At 35.6% G+C, this 16,639-nt stretch overlaps 1 pseudogene; it reads right to left on the reverse strand.

Annotated features, from left to right (window-relative positions):
- Positions 95–16,119, reverse strand: LOC104753166 (annotated as a pseudogene).

The raw sequence follows: 16,639 nt of genomic DNA on the forward strand, positions 1-16,639 counted from the left end.
GGCCTAACAAATTTTTAATTTTTGGTGGCTTAGGGCAAATGCCCTCTCCTATTGCCTGTAAGCACGACACTGATATAAACTCACAAATGAATTATCACTCAATTTTAGTGACTCTTACTTTGAGACCATGTTGCATTCGAAGAAGAACAGAAGAAACTGGTTTAATTTTGTGCCCTTCAACGACCTTAATATCATAGTTTCGTATTATTTCGACCGCCACTGTTTTTATCTGCAAGAACGCTAACTTTTTTCCCAAGCAAGTTCTTGGACCGGCGTTAAACGTCAAAAACTTATACGAAGGTTCTTGTCTCAACGTTCCACTGTCTGAAATCCATCTCTCTGGTCGGAAATCTTCTGCGTCATCTCCCCAAACAGACTTCATCCTCCCTAATGAATAAATAGAAATTACTACCCTCCAATTCTCATCGACTTTATGACCACTTGGAAGCACGTCTGGCTTTGCCGGTGACTTGTGGTTGAATGGGACTGATGGGTGTAGCCTTAGCGTCTCACACACGGCACCTTCCAAATACACGAGCTTATCTAAATCTGCGGGATCGAAATTTGGCATCTTCTCTTTAATCTCTTGTCGGATCTTGGTCATTGCTTCAGGGTTCTTAGAGAGACGCCAGAATAACCAAGTGAGAGCTGAGCTTGTTGTGTCTCTTGCCGCTATCAAAAGACTCAAGATAGTGTCTCTAATGAATTTATCGCTAGTAGGTTTCAAGTGTTTATATTTGGTCATGTCTATAGTCTGAGTCTCTCCTTCTGAGTCATGAATCCCATGAATTTTGATCTCCTCTCTTTTAGCCGATATGATCTTCCCAAGCATTTGGTCAAAAACTGCGAGACCTCTTCTCATCTTCTTCTCTAGTCCAACACCAATCCAATATTGGAAATTCCACAGGAAAGACGGCTTGAGATGTCTATAGAAAATAACATCTCCAACTCCGTCCATCACGTCACCGAACTCATCTATAGGCATTTCAATAGAAAGACATTTTGGATCATACCCGATCATCAAAATTGAAGATGTATTGAACAAGAATCTTTGGAATAAATCTTGCAAGTCGATGATGATGTGTTTTTCAACAGCGTTTTCAAGAATAGGAATAAGCCCTTGCCTTAATTTGCTTACGCTTGTACTCACCGAAAAACTTTGAAAATTTTGATGGCTAAATATGGCATGAGAGGAGTTTCTCATATCCTCCCACAAGCCCGAGTCGGTGTTGAAAATCGCATCTCCCAAGAAGTCTAAGATCTTCTGAAACTTCTTTCCTTCAGGATAATTAACGAAATTTGAACTTAGAATGTAGTGGATATTAACGGGGTCAGCGGTGAGCAATATGTCTGCTCCACTAAGCCATGACCCTATGAAACAGAGCGTCATATTTTCCGCCACAATCTAACTTGGTATCAGAGACCGGTCCGCACATACTCAACCCAATCCACAATCGGCCCAGCCCAATAGTTGGCCCACCGATTCATGCCCGAACATACCGAGATTGATGCCTAAAGAAGCCATCATCTCGAGGGGCGTGATATGATCAAATTTACCCTAGAGCTACTCTCTCAAATTAAGAGGTCAATGTAGTATTTAGGGATCGAATCCACAAGAACTCTAGATTCACACAATAGATTTAATAATCTTTTAATTATGCTAAACATAAATATTTTAATTAAATTGTAAGATAAAACAGAAAGTAAAAGAGTTGTAAATCAATAGGAATAAACGCTAGGCCTAGGGAAATTCTCAGGAAATCATGGAAAATCAGATCAATTAATTAAGCAATCAGGATTCAACAATTAAACATCGTTCTTGAACTCTAAACACAATTATAAAATAATCAGTTCTCACTGCAAATATTATCTAAGTTTTAAAACCAAAAAATCCAAATCTCTTTGCAAAATTCAAGCTAAAAACCAGCAATAAATAAAATTTAGATAAGTTCACAAAATCACTAATTCAAATATCTTTGTAAAAAGTAATTTTGCTCACCAAAGATTTTATCATGAAAATCAATTATATTCTCATATCAATCAATAATCCTAAGATCTAAATCCAGATGACTAATCAAAGATCTAGCATTAAAAACAACCTATGGTGAAGAACAAGAAAGATAATGAATCCAAACAATTAATCAATCTAACAATCCATGAAATCCCTAATGAGAAACTCTAAACCTAACAAGCAGATCTACTCAGACATAATCAATGAAACACAAAAACTCCTTCTGAATAAATTACATTAAGAAAGATATTAAAGAAGAAGTAAAGGAGTTCTGAATCTTCTCTGAAGGAGTCTTGATTCTTCTCTCCAAAAGCTCTCTAAAAATCTCTCAGGAATTTGCTCTCAAAAGTTGCAGGGAAAAATCAAGCTTAGGTCTAAACAATGACCATAAAAATCCTATTTATATGCCTAAAACACGTCCAAGGACTAATGATACAAATATGGAAAACTTTGGGGCAGTTATGTAAATCTTCAAAACTTGTGAGAAAAACCTCCGATTTCGTCTTTGGCTCTGTGTCGATCGATGCCATCAGTTGCATCGATCGATGCTTACTTCTGAATTCGTCTCTCAACTTCGTAGCTCAGCCTCAATGCTTGATTAAGCTCCAAATCTTTCTATTTAGCTCCATTATGCTCCATCCATGCTAAATCTTATAAAGACTCAAAAGACTCTAAAAATACCAAAAAGACTCTATAAATAAGACTTATATCATGGCTAAAAACACCTAAAAACCATGATATATCAACTCCCCCAGACTTAGCCTTTGCTTGCCCTCAAGCAAAACATAAACTTAGCTCTGTGAAAGAGGTTTGAAAACATGGGAACTCATTTTCTTTTTAAAGTAATGTCATAATCATCCAAACCATAATCCATATGCTTAGCTGATAAATCCAAATCAAACCACCATGTACTTCTCCGTTGACTTTCATAGCATCCCAAATTCAAACCAAATTCCACTACTTCCTCCATTAAGCCTTCATCGGTGGGTCTCATCAATTTGATCAATATCAAGAACCTTCTAGACTCATTCCCGTACAATACCATAACAAGCAAGACATATCTTTTACCATATGTGGTACTCTTTCTCTCCCCCAGACTTATTATATTTTATCTTTCTTATAGCTTCGCTCTGTTTTCTTTTTTTTCTCAAAGTTGTAGGCGAATAATGGGGTCATCCGTAATTTACCTACTCATCGCTTCCAAGCTTTGTATGATCATTTGACTCAAGAGTAGAATAATGAGGTCACATGTAATTTACCTACATCTCTAAACTGTTCAAAATCATCTCATTTTTTGTTCTCTCTTTTTTTTTTTTTTTTTTAACAAAGCTCTCATGATTTTTTTTTTTTTTTTTAACTTGAATAAGGGAGAGGAGTCCATTTTCTTTTGTAACCTTATTTGTCAAGTATGAACAAGGAGTCAAGCTCTATGAACATCAATCTCCTTGATGAGGTAAAAAAAAGTACATAAATTACCTCAAGCTTTTATGGATTCTATTGGAAATTCGGATGTCTCTGGTTCACTGGTCAGCCATTGGATTTTTCATTATTCGGATTTGTGGATTCAATCTGCAGCATTAATCAACCAAGGCAGTACACTAAAAAGAAAAATCATAGTTCCCAACAAAATTTTGACTCAATAAAACCTTTTTTTTTGTTTTTTTTTTTGTTTTTTTTGTTTTACTCTCAAAAACAAAAACGTAGTTAGTAACTGTCTCCCCCAGACTTAAACAACACTGTCCCCATTGCTATCAAGTAAGAGATTGGCGAATAAAATAAAATAAAATAAAAATAATTCAAAAGAAAAAGGAAAAAGAAAAAACCTAACAGTGGTTGCATCCCACTAAGCGCTTGTTTTTAGTCATTAGCTTGACTATGTCGGATCTCAGGCATCCGGTGGATTGGAACATGGTATTGAATGCTTCTGAGAGAATGTCCTCTTCATCCAAGGGGGTGTGTAAGCAGAATGTGCATGAGATCTGCCAAGGATGTGAGGAACAGGACCAGGGCGGGACTGAGGTATGGTTGACTTTCTTTTATGTCCTGCAAAATTATCAACAGAAGAAACAAGTGCTCTACGATAATCTCGTGGCTTGGTTAACTGCACAACAGTTTTTGTACCTCTGAAAGTCTTATGGATGATAGGAGAAGGTTTGGGAGAAGGAGATGCATACCTTGGTCTTACCTGTGGGTTCTGGATTATGGAATGGTGAGATTTCAGCTTTATAACTGGTCTAGGACTTGCAGCTAAGGAATCAACTCGAGAATCTTTGGTTTTGGACAAGTCCGAGCCTGCAACTCATGTTTATTCATGTTTCGATCGAGCCTGCAAGTCCGAGCCTGCAACTTTGGTTTTGGACAAGTCCGATTTTGGAAGGTGTGTCGATCGATGCAACAGCTGCATCGATCGATACTGGGCCTGCAACTCATGTTTCTTCAACGATTCTGCAGCTTTCCTCAGCAATCCGTGTTTTCATTACAAAAACATCATCTACCAGCAACTTGTCATGGATGAGAACCTCATCATGGTCTCTAGTACTGATTAGATGATCTCCACTCCAATCTTCAAGCTTAACAGCTTGCTTACTCACTTTCTCAACAGTCTCCAACTCTTTGACATACCCAGCAGTAATGTCTTCATGAAGTTCTATGAGCAGATCATCATCAGAAGCAATTTTCACAGAAAATGTCTGACCATCAATAGTGGAAACCCTTCTCAGCTTGTCCATCTCAAAGTTCATAACCAAATCATCTATATTCAGAGCTATGTGTCCCTTCTTAACATCAATGATGGCATCCACTGTAGCCAAGAAAGAGCGTCCTAGGATGAGAGGATCACTAGGCTCTTTGTCATACTTCAACACCACAAAGTCAGTAGGAATCATGCAATCTCCAATCTGAATCAGAATATCTTCCAAGACACCTTCAAGAATCCTTTTGGATCGATCAGCTAAGATAAGAGAGATCTTAGTTGGCTTGAAATCCGTCATCCCAAGTCTCACAACAACAGAATGGGGCATTAGGTTAATACTAGAGCCAATATCACAAAGTGAGTGAGGAAACCTTCCTGTGGAGATAGAGCAATCTAACATAAAACTTCCAGGATCTGGTAACTTCTCTGCAATCCTACTCTGAATCACTGCACTTACTTCCTTAGAGACAACCACCTCTTGCTTCTTATCCTTCTTCCTCTGTGGAGGCTGCTTTAACAGAATTGAGCTGACATCCTTTGTAAGCAGTGCTCCTTCCTCAGGACTCAAACCATTGGTGACCATTCTCTTGACATACCGCTTAATCCTAGGAGAAAACTTGACTGCATCAATCAAAGGCATCTCAACCATTACTTTGTCCATCATAGCCTTGCATCTAGTTTCTTCAATCTCCTGTTTGGATCTCCTAGGCTTAGGAAAAGGAACCTTCGGTTTATAAGCTTGCTCTGAATCAGATGGTGGAACTTGAAGAGAAACCGGAGCTGTTCGTGGGATGTGTCGATTGATGCTGATGGTGCAATCGATGCTTGGTGGTGATTGCGTCGGTCGATGAATCTGTATATCGGTCGATGCAAGCTCTGCAACCGTAGTATCATTGTCTTCTTCCTTCACCAAAATCGCATTACAAGCATGCTTGGGGTCCGACTCTGTTCTTCTAGAAAGAAGTTCCTCTTGTCTTTTAACAGACCCAGCAGTCTGAATAACTTGATTATCCAGCTTCTTGACATAAGTATTTAATGCATCAAACTTCCCAGTCAGCTCAGTGTATACAAAATCAATCTTCCCATTGAAGTCTACTATTAACTTCTGTTGACCTTCCAAAATCTGTCCAATCATTGATTCCATCTTGCTCTCTGAATTGGGTGGAGGGAGGGATTGGTAAGAAGAAGAACCATAGTTCCTAGTGAAGTTACTGTTTGGATTTCCTGTGAAGGAATTCTTCTGACCAAATCTCTGATTTTGATACCCAGCTCCATACACATAGTTGACACCTTCTTCGTAAATCTCTGGCTTTGGCTCAAAAGTCTCAATATCTTCAGCAAAATGGACAGACTTCCACTACAAGAAAAATGAACATTTATAGCACGGGATTTTCGCTATAATATGTTATTAATAGCGTTTTACTAACTGCTGTGTCATCCGGAGCTGTGGTAGAGGTTACCCCTACCATAGCACATTTCTAATGCAATGATATATTAGATAACATAACGTTTTCTGTACGCTGTTAATTATTATACTATAGCAATATATTTTTGGGTAATGTTTTTTTTAATAGCTCTTACTAGGTGCTACGAAAGATCTCCATATAATGACAAAGATTTTATGCTATGATATATCTTATCATCTCATTTTTTTTCTCAGTTTTATTATTTAACAAGTATTTTGTAGTGCTATAATATATATTGATACGATAGCTTATGAGTTTTGCCATACTTAATTTATTAATAGCTACACATATGCTGTAATATAGGTTTTGAGAGCTAATTTTTAGCGCTATAATATATAAAGATAACGTTTTTTTTTGCTGTTATATGTATTTTAATATAGCTATCTATTATTATAATTTGCATAATATAATTAATACACAAGTCTGAATCCAAAATACCATATAACATAAGTCTGAAACCATAAAATTAACATGTCTGAATCCAAAAGAAGCAACATAAGTCTGAAACCAATATAACATAAAACATAAGTCTGAATCCAAAACACATAGTTCTTTAACATATTCTTAAACTAAACAAAAGTAGCTAGTTAGACTAGCTGGACCAAAGTTGCTTCACTCCCTGCAAAGAAAATTTCTTTCATCATTAGTTTTGTAATAACATCTGCATAACATGTATACTCAACTCACAATCATCAATTTCTAACACTTACCTCAGTTTCTACCCGTCAATAGACAACCAATTTATCAATTGGCCAAGCGATAGGTGAACCAAGTGCATCTCTCATAAACTCGATCTCATCTGATGTCTTCCAGACTGCTGCATCATCTACCTTCACTTTTTCAATCCAAACACTAGCAGCATTAGGACCCAATGTAACAGAGTGGACCTTATGCTCCGGGTCAGTTTTATGAACACGTCCCTCAGCAACAATCCGCTTCTTTCCGCTAATATCCATCAGCTTACACTTCTGATTTTCCTTCATACCTCCACCTATGTTTTTCCTCTGACATGTTTACAATATAAACCATTTAATAAAGAGAGAATACTAACTATAATAAATTCAAAACATGTATTGTTATTTACCGGAGATCTCCGAAGAGGGGACTGTGAAGTTAAATCAATTTCAGTTGCAGGAGATTTTGATCCTTTTGTTAGAGACTTCTCTCCTGATTTAGGATCTGCTGCAGATGATTTCTCCTTTGATGTTGCTGCAGATTTTTGACATGATGCTGTAGACTTCGTCTTTGTTGCTGCAGATTTTGAACATGTTGCTGTAGTTGTATCAATATGGGACTTCTCACCTGTTTCTGTAGATTTCTGACATGCTCCATCTGTGTTGGTGTTTTCAAATACAATTTTGCAATAAAGCCATGCAACAAAAGACAGTAAACAGTCCTCAAGGTATGTCACTTCCATCGTAGGCCTCCATATAAATGTCTCGGACTGATGCACCTCATCAACAAATACTTTAACAGCCTTTGGTCCGATTGGAACTCCATTCACCGGGAAAAGGGCCATTTCATACCCGTACACACTTCGAAAGTGCGAATTACTACCTGTACAAATAAGGAGTGCCAATTTATACATGTACCCTAAGAAATTTCAAATTTCATACCTATACTCACAAAATTGAGCCAATTTCACAGTCCACGTTAACGGAATTAAGTCAACCATTAGAGATGCTGACTCAGAGTCCACGTAAAATGCAAAAACGACGTCGTTTTGTTTTCTTCGAAAAAAAATTGTGGAATAACAACACACTAGAGGTTCGAAACCACAACCTCTTCCGTATTTAGCATAGGACTTAACCAGTTTATCCCACAACAATTCTCAAAAGAAACATACAAACTTATTAATATAAACCTAAGGTAGCATCCATCAAAATCGAAAAAAATTGTGGAAATCCCAACTGCCACGGGTCGAACCCAGGTACTCAGATACAGACAGCATAGCACTTAACCAACTAATCCCACAACAATCATCGGTAATAACACACAACTTTATCTTTATAAACCTATAAGGTATCTAAGTCCCAATTAAATGAATTTGAATTGGGAAAAAAATAAAAATCCTAGGGTTCTTCTTCTATCAAATATAACTGATAAATTTATAAATTTATATTTAAATTATAAATTTATAATTTATAACTGAGAATTAAATAGAAATTTATAAATTAAGTATAACTGAGAATATATTTATAAATTTATAAATTATCAGTTAAATGAAATGTTTAAAGTTTAAGGTTTAAGGTTTAAGGTTTATAAATATTTCATTTAATTTTTAAATATAAATTAATTTAATTTAAATATAAATATATTCTCAGTTATATTTAATTTATAAATTTATATTTAATTCTCAGTTATAAATTATAAATTTATAAATTTAACAGTTATACAAATTTATCTTTATATTCTCAGTTATATTTAATTTATATTAAATTTATAATTTATAACTGAGAATTAAATATAAATTTATAATTTATAATTTCATTTAATCTAATTTATAAATTTAATTTATAAATTTAAATTTATAAATATATTCAGTTATATTTAATTTATAAATTTATATTTAATTCTCATTTATAAATTATAAATTTATAATTTAAATATAAATTTATAAATTTATCAGTTATATTTGAGAGAAGAAGAAGAATCCTAGGATTTTTATTTTTCCCCCAATTCAAATTCATTTAATTGGGACTTAGATATCTTATAGGTTTATAAAGATAAAGTTGTGTGTTATTACTGAGGATTGTTGTGAGATCAGTTGGTTAAGTCCTATGCTGTCTGTATCTGAGTACCTGGGTTCGACCCGCGGAAGTGAGGATTTCCACAATTTTTTTCGATTTCGATGGATGCTACCTTAGGTTTATATTAATAAGTTTGTTGGTTTCTATCGAGAATTGTTGTGGGATAAACTGGTTAAGTCTTATGTTAAATATGGAAGAGGTCGTGGGTTCGAACCTCTAGTGTGTGGTTATTCCACAATTTTTTTTCAAAGAAAACAAAACAACGTCTCGAACCTCTAGTGTGTGGTTATTCCACAATTTTTTTTCAAAGAAAACAAAACGATGTTGTTTTTGCATTTTCGATGGCAGTCAATACACACGTGGACTCTGAGTCAGCATCTCTAACGGTTGACTTAATTCCGTTAACGTGGACTGTGAAATTGGCTCAATTTTGTGAGTATAGGTATGAAATTTAAAATGTCTTAGGGTACATGTATAAATTGGCCCTCCTTATTTGTACAGGTAGCAATTCGCACTTTCGGAGTGTGTACGGGTATGAAATGGCCCTTTTCCCCTCCATTCACCAATGCCTTTGGATCTTCTGAATGAACACGTCCTTCAGCAACGACTACATCATCATTCGACAAATCGAGTAGTTTGCATTTGTTCAATGAATCTTTCTTTGTACCCTGTCAAACACATTGTGTCAATAACCTAACTATGTTAACTGATACTAATCAAGTCATGACAAAGTAAAGAAAACCTTTACCAGTGTTGCAATATCATCTTGCTGCAGCTCCTGTTCTAGATTAACACACTTGTTGGCTGGCCAGGCAATCATATGCCCAACAGCGTTCTCAATTGTGAAAATTTGATGAGCAGGTATCCAAAGGGATGCTTCTGGTACAGTAGCAGTCTCAACAAGTATTTTAAGATCGTAAGGGCCTAATGGACTGTTATTCACCATATCCTTTGGATCAGATGGAATAATGCGTCCCTCAGCAACGACTAAATCATCACCAGCCCAATCAATCAAGACACACTTAGGTTGTGATCCTTTGTTCACACTCTACAAAATAGTTAGTAGAACAAAAACATGTCATATTCTAAATAATTATAATGAAATCTGTATACTTACTAATAAATTACAATACTTACTCTTGCTGCTGAGTTTTCACCAGTCTCAGTTTCAACTCTCTGTAACATATATAAAAAGTTATTAATTCGAACATATAATAATATAGCAGTTAACCAACAGCCAAAAAAAAATGAATAGCTAACCTGGTTCTTTAGTTTGTCAATCTCATCACGTAGCTCATGGACTGTTTGCTGGAGATGTTTTTGATTCTCTTGCATTTCGGTAAAAATCTTATGCTTCATTTGGAAACAAGATAGTTTGGTTTTGTTCATGTTTCTACCCATTGCCCTCATTCGACCAGGATTATCAGGCCCTAAAAGTTGGGTAAGAGCATCTCCTGGTCCAGATGCTGTACTTGATGGACTACCAGCAGACTTCATAAGTTCAGCTGCCTTTTCCTGCAAATCATAATATGTAACAGTGATCATAATAAAATAAAAACAACAACTGATTTAAAAATAAGTTAATTTACAGATTTTAAAGCAACTCACAATCTTTTCAGCAGCATTAGTATTCACTGGTGTCCCATCCTTTTTGGTACGCGACTTCGCCCACACATCTAATCGTGTGATTTCAGATGGGTCTGAACTATTTTGTTTCTATACCAAAGAACTCTCTTTATCAGTTGAAAGAATATTAAAACTTATGAGAAGTAGGAACATAATTTTAGTATGCTTACCAACTCTTCAGTTAGTCTAGCAATTCCTTGTAGTGTGAGGAATTTGTTTCTGCCTTCTTGCCTTGAAGCTATCGCTCACAACCTAACAAATTAAATGATTGTTCATATTGATATACTATCTCAGCAAAAACTTAACTGAAATTTAATACCTTAAATGCAACACTTGTTTTGAGCTTGACAAATTTACACCAATCAGTTGGTGTAACATTCTTAGGCCGCAGCTTCATCCTTTCTTGGTGATTCTCAGCTTCCCTAATAGCCTTAACCAATATTGATTTCGATGACCTCCATATACAATTCATCTGATGAAGCGCTGCAGTCTTTTGGTACTCCTCATCTAATTCAAACCTGGCCTGCAATCAAATAAAGGACAAAAGTAGATTATATTTATAAACTGAAATCCAGACATTGTAACTTAAATAAATATCAATGTAAATAACTTATCACCTGGATAGATTTCCAGAGAACTGTCTTCAAATCTTCAGGGACTTTTGGCCAATGGGGAATTGTGAACAGAACGTGTTCTCGTATCAATGCACCCATGTAAGAGGCCATCTTAATTGAACCTTTACCGATTGGATCCCCCATGAGATTGTAGTCTACTAGTATCCTATCATTTGGATCCTTGGCGATGTCTTTCATCCTTGTTGGTCCTCTCTTTCTCTTACGCTTAGGTTGAACTTCTTCAGATAACTGAACCTCACCTTCAGGCTGTTCATCATCATTAGCGTAATGCAGAAACGTACAGTCAAAAAACATTATATGGAGATCTTTGTCATTAGATGATAAGATATATCACAGCATAAAATCTTTGTCCTGGGATCTTTCGTAGATCTGATGCATACAGAAAAGTTTGCGGATTGGCTAAAGAAAAAGGCAAGTTATAATCTATCTTAATGTTCTGCATTTATATTATGTTTTTGACTGTATGTGTCTGATGATGCTTATATTATATCTTATCATCTCATGATCATCTTCTTTCTTCTCTTCACCCTCTCCACTATCACCTAAGTCAGCCATATTACCATACTCATCAGCCATAAATTCATCAGCTGCTTCATATAACCTAAAAATCTCATCATTCCACTTGCTGAATCTGCTGTCATTGTCACCTTCAACCGCTGAATTCAATTCTTCATGATGATACCATACAGATTGTAGCTTATATGCCTCATCTATTCCCCTTATAACAAGGTGATCAACTACAACACTTTTTGAGTGCCGATCTATATTACGACAGTCAATGCAAGGACATATAATCAAATCAACATCTCCCAAAGAAGCAGCCACATCTCTTACAAAATTTGAAGCCCCTCTCACATAAGCAGGATCAGCTCTTCATTTAAGAATGAAGAGAAAAAATAAATAAATAAAAAAATCCACAAACACCTTTTGAAAACTTTAACATCTATAAATATAATTATATTTAATACCTGGAAAGATGCACCCAATCTTTGTCCAGCATTATATGTTCTAAGCTTAATTCAAACCTTTAGTATCATTAATATCTTTAGTATATATCCTTAATATCATATCATAACAGAGTTATTGAAAAAATCTTATAACAAAATAACTCTTGTATAAAACTAATCGCATATATCAATGTAGACAACAATTCAAAAAGATATACCAGATAAGTACACTATGTCAAACACATATCAGACATTTTTTAAAACTATCACACCGAATAAAACAAAAACCAAAACAACACTACACCAATAGTTACTTTCAGCAACACTTTGTACAAAAGACCATTCAGACACAAACTATCATAAATAAACCACAAAAACAAGACAAACACATTCACAGTAATGTTATAAATGAAACAGAAATCAAACACACAACATAACAAGGTAAGAAATTGTACCAACCTGTCGTATGATTTCAGCAAAATAGTAGAGTTGCTTCAGCTATCCAATATTGAAATCAGCAAGACTTGCAAAAAAAGAATATTTGAATTACTATATGATGAATAAATCAAACAAATAAGTATAGAAAGAGTATAGGATTTTTGAGGAAATCAAACAAATAAACAGATTTGAAACAATCACGGTAAACAAATAATTGTCAAAACATGTTCTTAAATTAGATACACAACCTAAATGTAAAAATGATGGAGAAGCTTTACTCGGATAGAATAACTAAAACTCAGATCTTAAACTAATGTTCTTAAATCAGATTGCAAGTCCAAAACAACTGACAATTTATCCAATTTCTAGAAGAAATCGAAACAAATAAACATAGTTGAGCTTCAATCGAAACATATGGATGCAAATAAAAGAGGAAAACTATGAAATCACATAGAATCGTTGTTTACAATCAAAGAAAAGAACCCATAGTAAAAGAAAGAAAGAAAGAGTAAGAGGAAGCAAGACATGCCTTCGATTCAAGCTCAAATCCGGGATATGCGAAAATAGGGTCGGCGGCTAAAAGCTTGGTTGTCGCCGGTACTTTCAAGGGTGATTCCGGCGAGTTCAATTCGTGATTGGTGAAGCAATTTGAAAGACTGAGAGAGCGATTTGTGGGTTTGATTTGGTGGGTCTCACGAAAGTTTCGAGAGAGTTTTTTTTAGGTTTTGTCGTGAAAGTGATTTTTTTTTGGGGAAAAAAGAGTAAAGTCTAAAATTTGTGAAATATTGGCTAAGTGTTTGGCGGACTAAGTGACTTTAGTTTCCCGGTTAGTAAAATTTTTTCCACAGCGTTTGAAAAACGCTATGCTATAATAACACAATTACTAACTCATCTACAATAGCATTGCAGTAAATCGTGCTATAATGTAATGCTATAAATGTTCATTTTTCTTGTAGTGTTCTTTCCCACAAGAAGATTGTGCACTGTATCCAACTTAGCATTCACTGCAGCAAACTGATTTGAACCATTGCCTTCATGTGCTCTTTTCCACTCTAGGTCTGCATTCTTAGTGCTATTGCTTGATGCTAGTCTTTCTATCAACTTTTCAGCATCATCTGGGTACCTTGTCTTGAAGTTCCCATCACTAGCCGCATCCAAAACCATCTGATACCTCCAATCAATACCACTGAAGAAGATACTAATCAACTGCACCTCTGAGAACCCATGATGCGGACAGTCCCTCTAGTATGCTTTGAACCTCACCCAAGCGGCTTTGTAAGATTCAGCAAGTCCTTGTCTAAAGGTAGAGAGCTTGATCCTCAGCTCATCAGACATCGCATCATCATAGAAGTAGTTCAAGAATGCCACCTTGATGTCATTCCAGGTCTTCAGAGATCCTGGTTTGAGTTGCCTTAGCCAATGAGAAGCTTCCCCAACAAGAGAGTAGGGGAAAATCTTGCAATAGAGATAGTCCTCTGTGACTCCATTAGCCTTGATGCTTGTGACTATATCCTCAAAGTGCTCATTGTGGTCTGGAGGCTTCTCATGTGGCAGGTTCTGGAATGGTCTTTGTCCAACAAGAACAAAGTAGGCAGGCTTTAGCTCAAAATCATTCCTTGGAAATGGAGGAAGGACAATTGCGGATCGGTTCTCATAGAACAAGTCTGGTCTGTTGAAGTCCGCAAGAGTCTTGACAAGCTCTCCATTGTTGTCCCGTCTAGGCTGAAGGTTCTGCTGGTTGTTACCATCCAAATCGGCTCCATTCGCACCAGTTCCGACATTGCATCGATCGACGCCAACGTTGCATCGGTCGATGCCTTCCTGGTTGCGTTGATCGATGCCATCGTTGCGTCGATCGACGCAACCTGCATTCCCATCGGCCACAACAAGTTCTTCCTGAATAACTTGTCCTTCAACATCAAGTTTCTGGCCTTGTTTGTTGCGCACATGACCCTCTTGATCCCTCAAAACTCCAGCCGCATCAGGTCTCAATATGATTGTATTGGCCATATTCACTGACTTGGCTGCTTTTGTGTTATCACGCTCTAGTTGTCCTAACTCTTGGTTTGTAAGCTTAACAACTGGACCAGTATGATTTTTCCTGGTGCTATGCTTAGGCATGTACCTGAAACAAACAAGAGAAAAGAAACAAAAGCGTGTGAGTAAAATAGAAAAAGAAAAATTTAGACAAAATCAAAGACTTTAATCTAATGGTGAATCAAAAGAGTCCCTGGAAACGGCGCCAAAATTTGAGCATATCGAAAGAGTCCCCGGCAACGTCGCCAAAATTTGATATGCTCAAATTTACCCTAGAGCTACTCTCTCAAATTAAGAGGTCAATGTAGTATTAAGGGATCAAATTCAAAAGAACTCTATATTCACAAAATAGATTTAATAACCTTTAAATTATGTTAAACAGAAATATTTTAATTAAATTGCAAAATAAAACAGAAAGTAAAAGAGTTGTAAATCAATAGGAATAAACGCTAGGCGTAGGAAAATTCTTAGGAAATCATGGAAAATCAGATCAATTAATAATCCTAAGATCTAAATCCAGATGACTAATCAAAGATCTAGTATTAAAATAACCTATGGTGAAGAACAAGAAAGTTAATGAATCCAAACAATTAATTAATTTAACAATCCATGAAATCCCTAATGAGAAACCCTAAACCTAACAAGCAGATCTACTCAAACCTAATAATCAATGAAACACAAAACATCTTCTGAATAAATTGCATTAAAAAAGAGATTAAAGAAGAAGTAAAGGAATTCTGAATCTTCTCTGAAGGAGTCTTGATTATTCTCTCCAAAAGCTCTCTAAAAATCTCTCAGGGTTTTGCTCTCAAAAGTTGCAGGAAAAAATGAAGCTTAGGTTTAAACAACGACCATAAAAATCCTATTTATATGCCTAAAACACGTCCATGGAGTAATGATGTAAATATGGAAAACTTTGGGACAGTTATGTAAATCTTCAAAACTTGTGAGAAAAACCTCCGATTTCGTCTTTGGCTCTGTGTCGATCGATGCCATCAGTTGCATCGATCGATGCTTACTTCTGAATTCGTCTCTCAACTTCGTAGCTCAGCCTCAATGCTTGATTAAGCTCCAAATCTTCCTATTTAGCTCCATTATACTCCCATCCATGCTAAATCCTATAAAGACTCAAAAGACTCTAAAAATACCAAAAAGACTTTATAAATAAGAATTATATCATGACTAAAAATACCTAAAAACCATGATATATCAGGGCGTATTAGGGATACAATATCCCACATTGGAAGTTGAGTAGGATCTTAAGTGGTATATATAAGATATGGGTCTCTCCACTCATTGCCAATTAGTTTTGAGTTGGAAGCCCATAATAAAGCCCGCATTTAACACTCAGTTTCCAAGTCGTAGACACGAGGGATTTGGACGACCAGACCCAGAAGCATCCCAAGGACCGGCTAGTTCGTGACCATATGCTTTGGAGTTTTCTTGTGGAGCGAGAAACACTAGTAGACGATGAAGAAAGAGAATGCTATGAAAATTTCAAGTAAACCTATGATCATGGGCCATCATAGCATACGTAAAAAGTTGTTTTTAGTTGACAAAAGTAATGGATTTTCGTATGATTCAGTAATTTATACGAGATTTTGTTTGCTATATATATAACACATGTAATAAATTAAGTTATATCATATCTATGATAGCATGCATTGTTATGTAAGAACATTTAATCATTGGTGTTATACCGTCTATCCCCTTCTTATTAAAATGGAAGTACATTTGCTAATATAACATTCTATTTGAAAGATTTACATCATTTCTTACAAAGTAGTGTACATCTTAACAAATCTCTAAACAAATTATTTCTTTATGCCTCCTAAACATATAAACAAGTCTCTTATGCTTTTCACAATATCAACAAATTTAAAAAGATAAAAGATATACAAAATAAAATAAAAAATCTGGATATATCCACGAAATTAACAAGGTAATAATCAGTTATACCAAATCGACATACATAAAACATATTTTCATGATATAAAATAAAAACAACAATATAGAACTTATAACAGTATATGCTAT

Source organism: Camelina sativa, chromosome 2 (genome assembly GCF_000633955.1).
Source record: "Camelina sativa cultivar DH55 chromosome 2, Cs, whole genome shotgun sequence".
Taxonomy (NCBI): domain Eukaryota; kingdom Viridiplantae; phylum Streptophyta; class Magnoliopsida; order Brassicales; family Brassicaceae; genus Camelina; species Camelina sativa.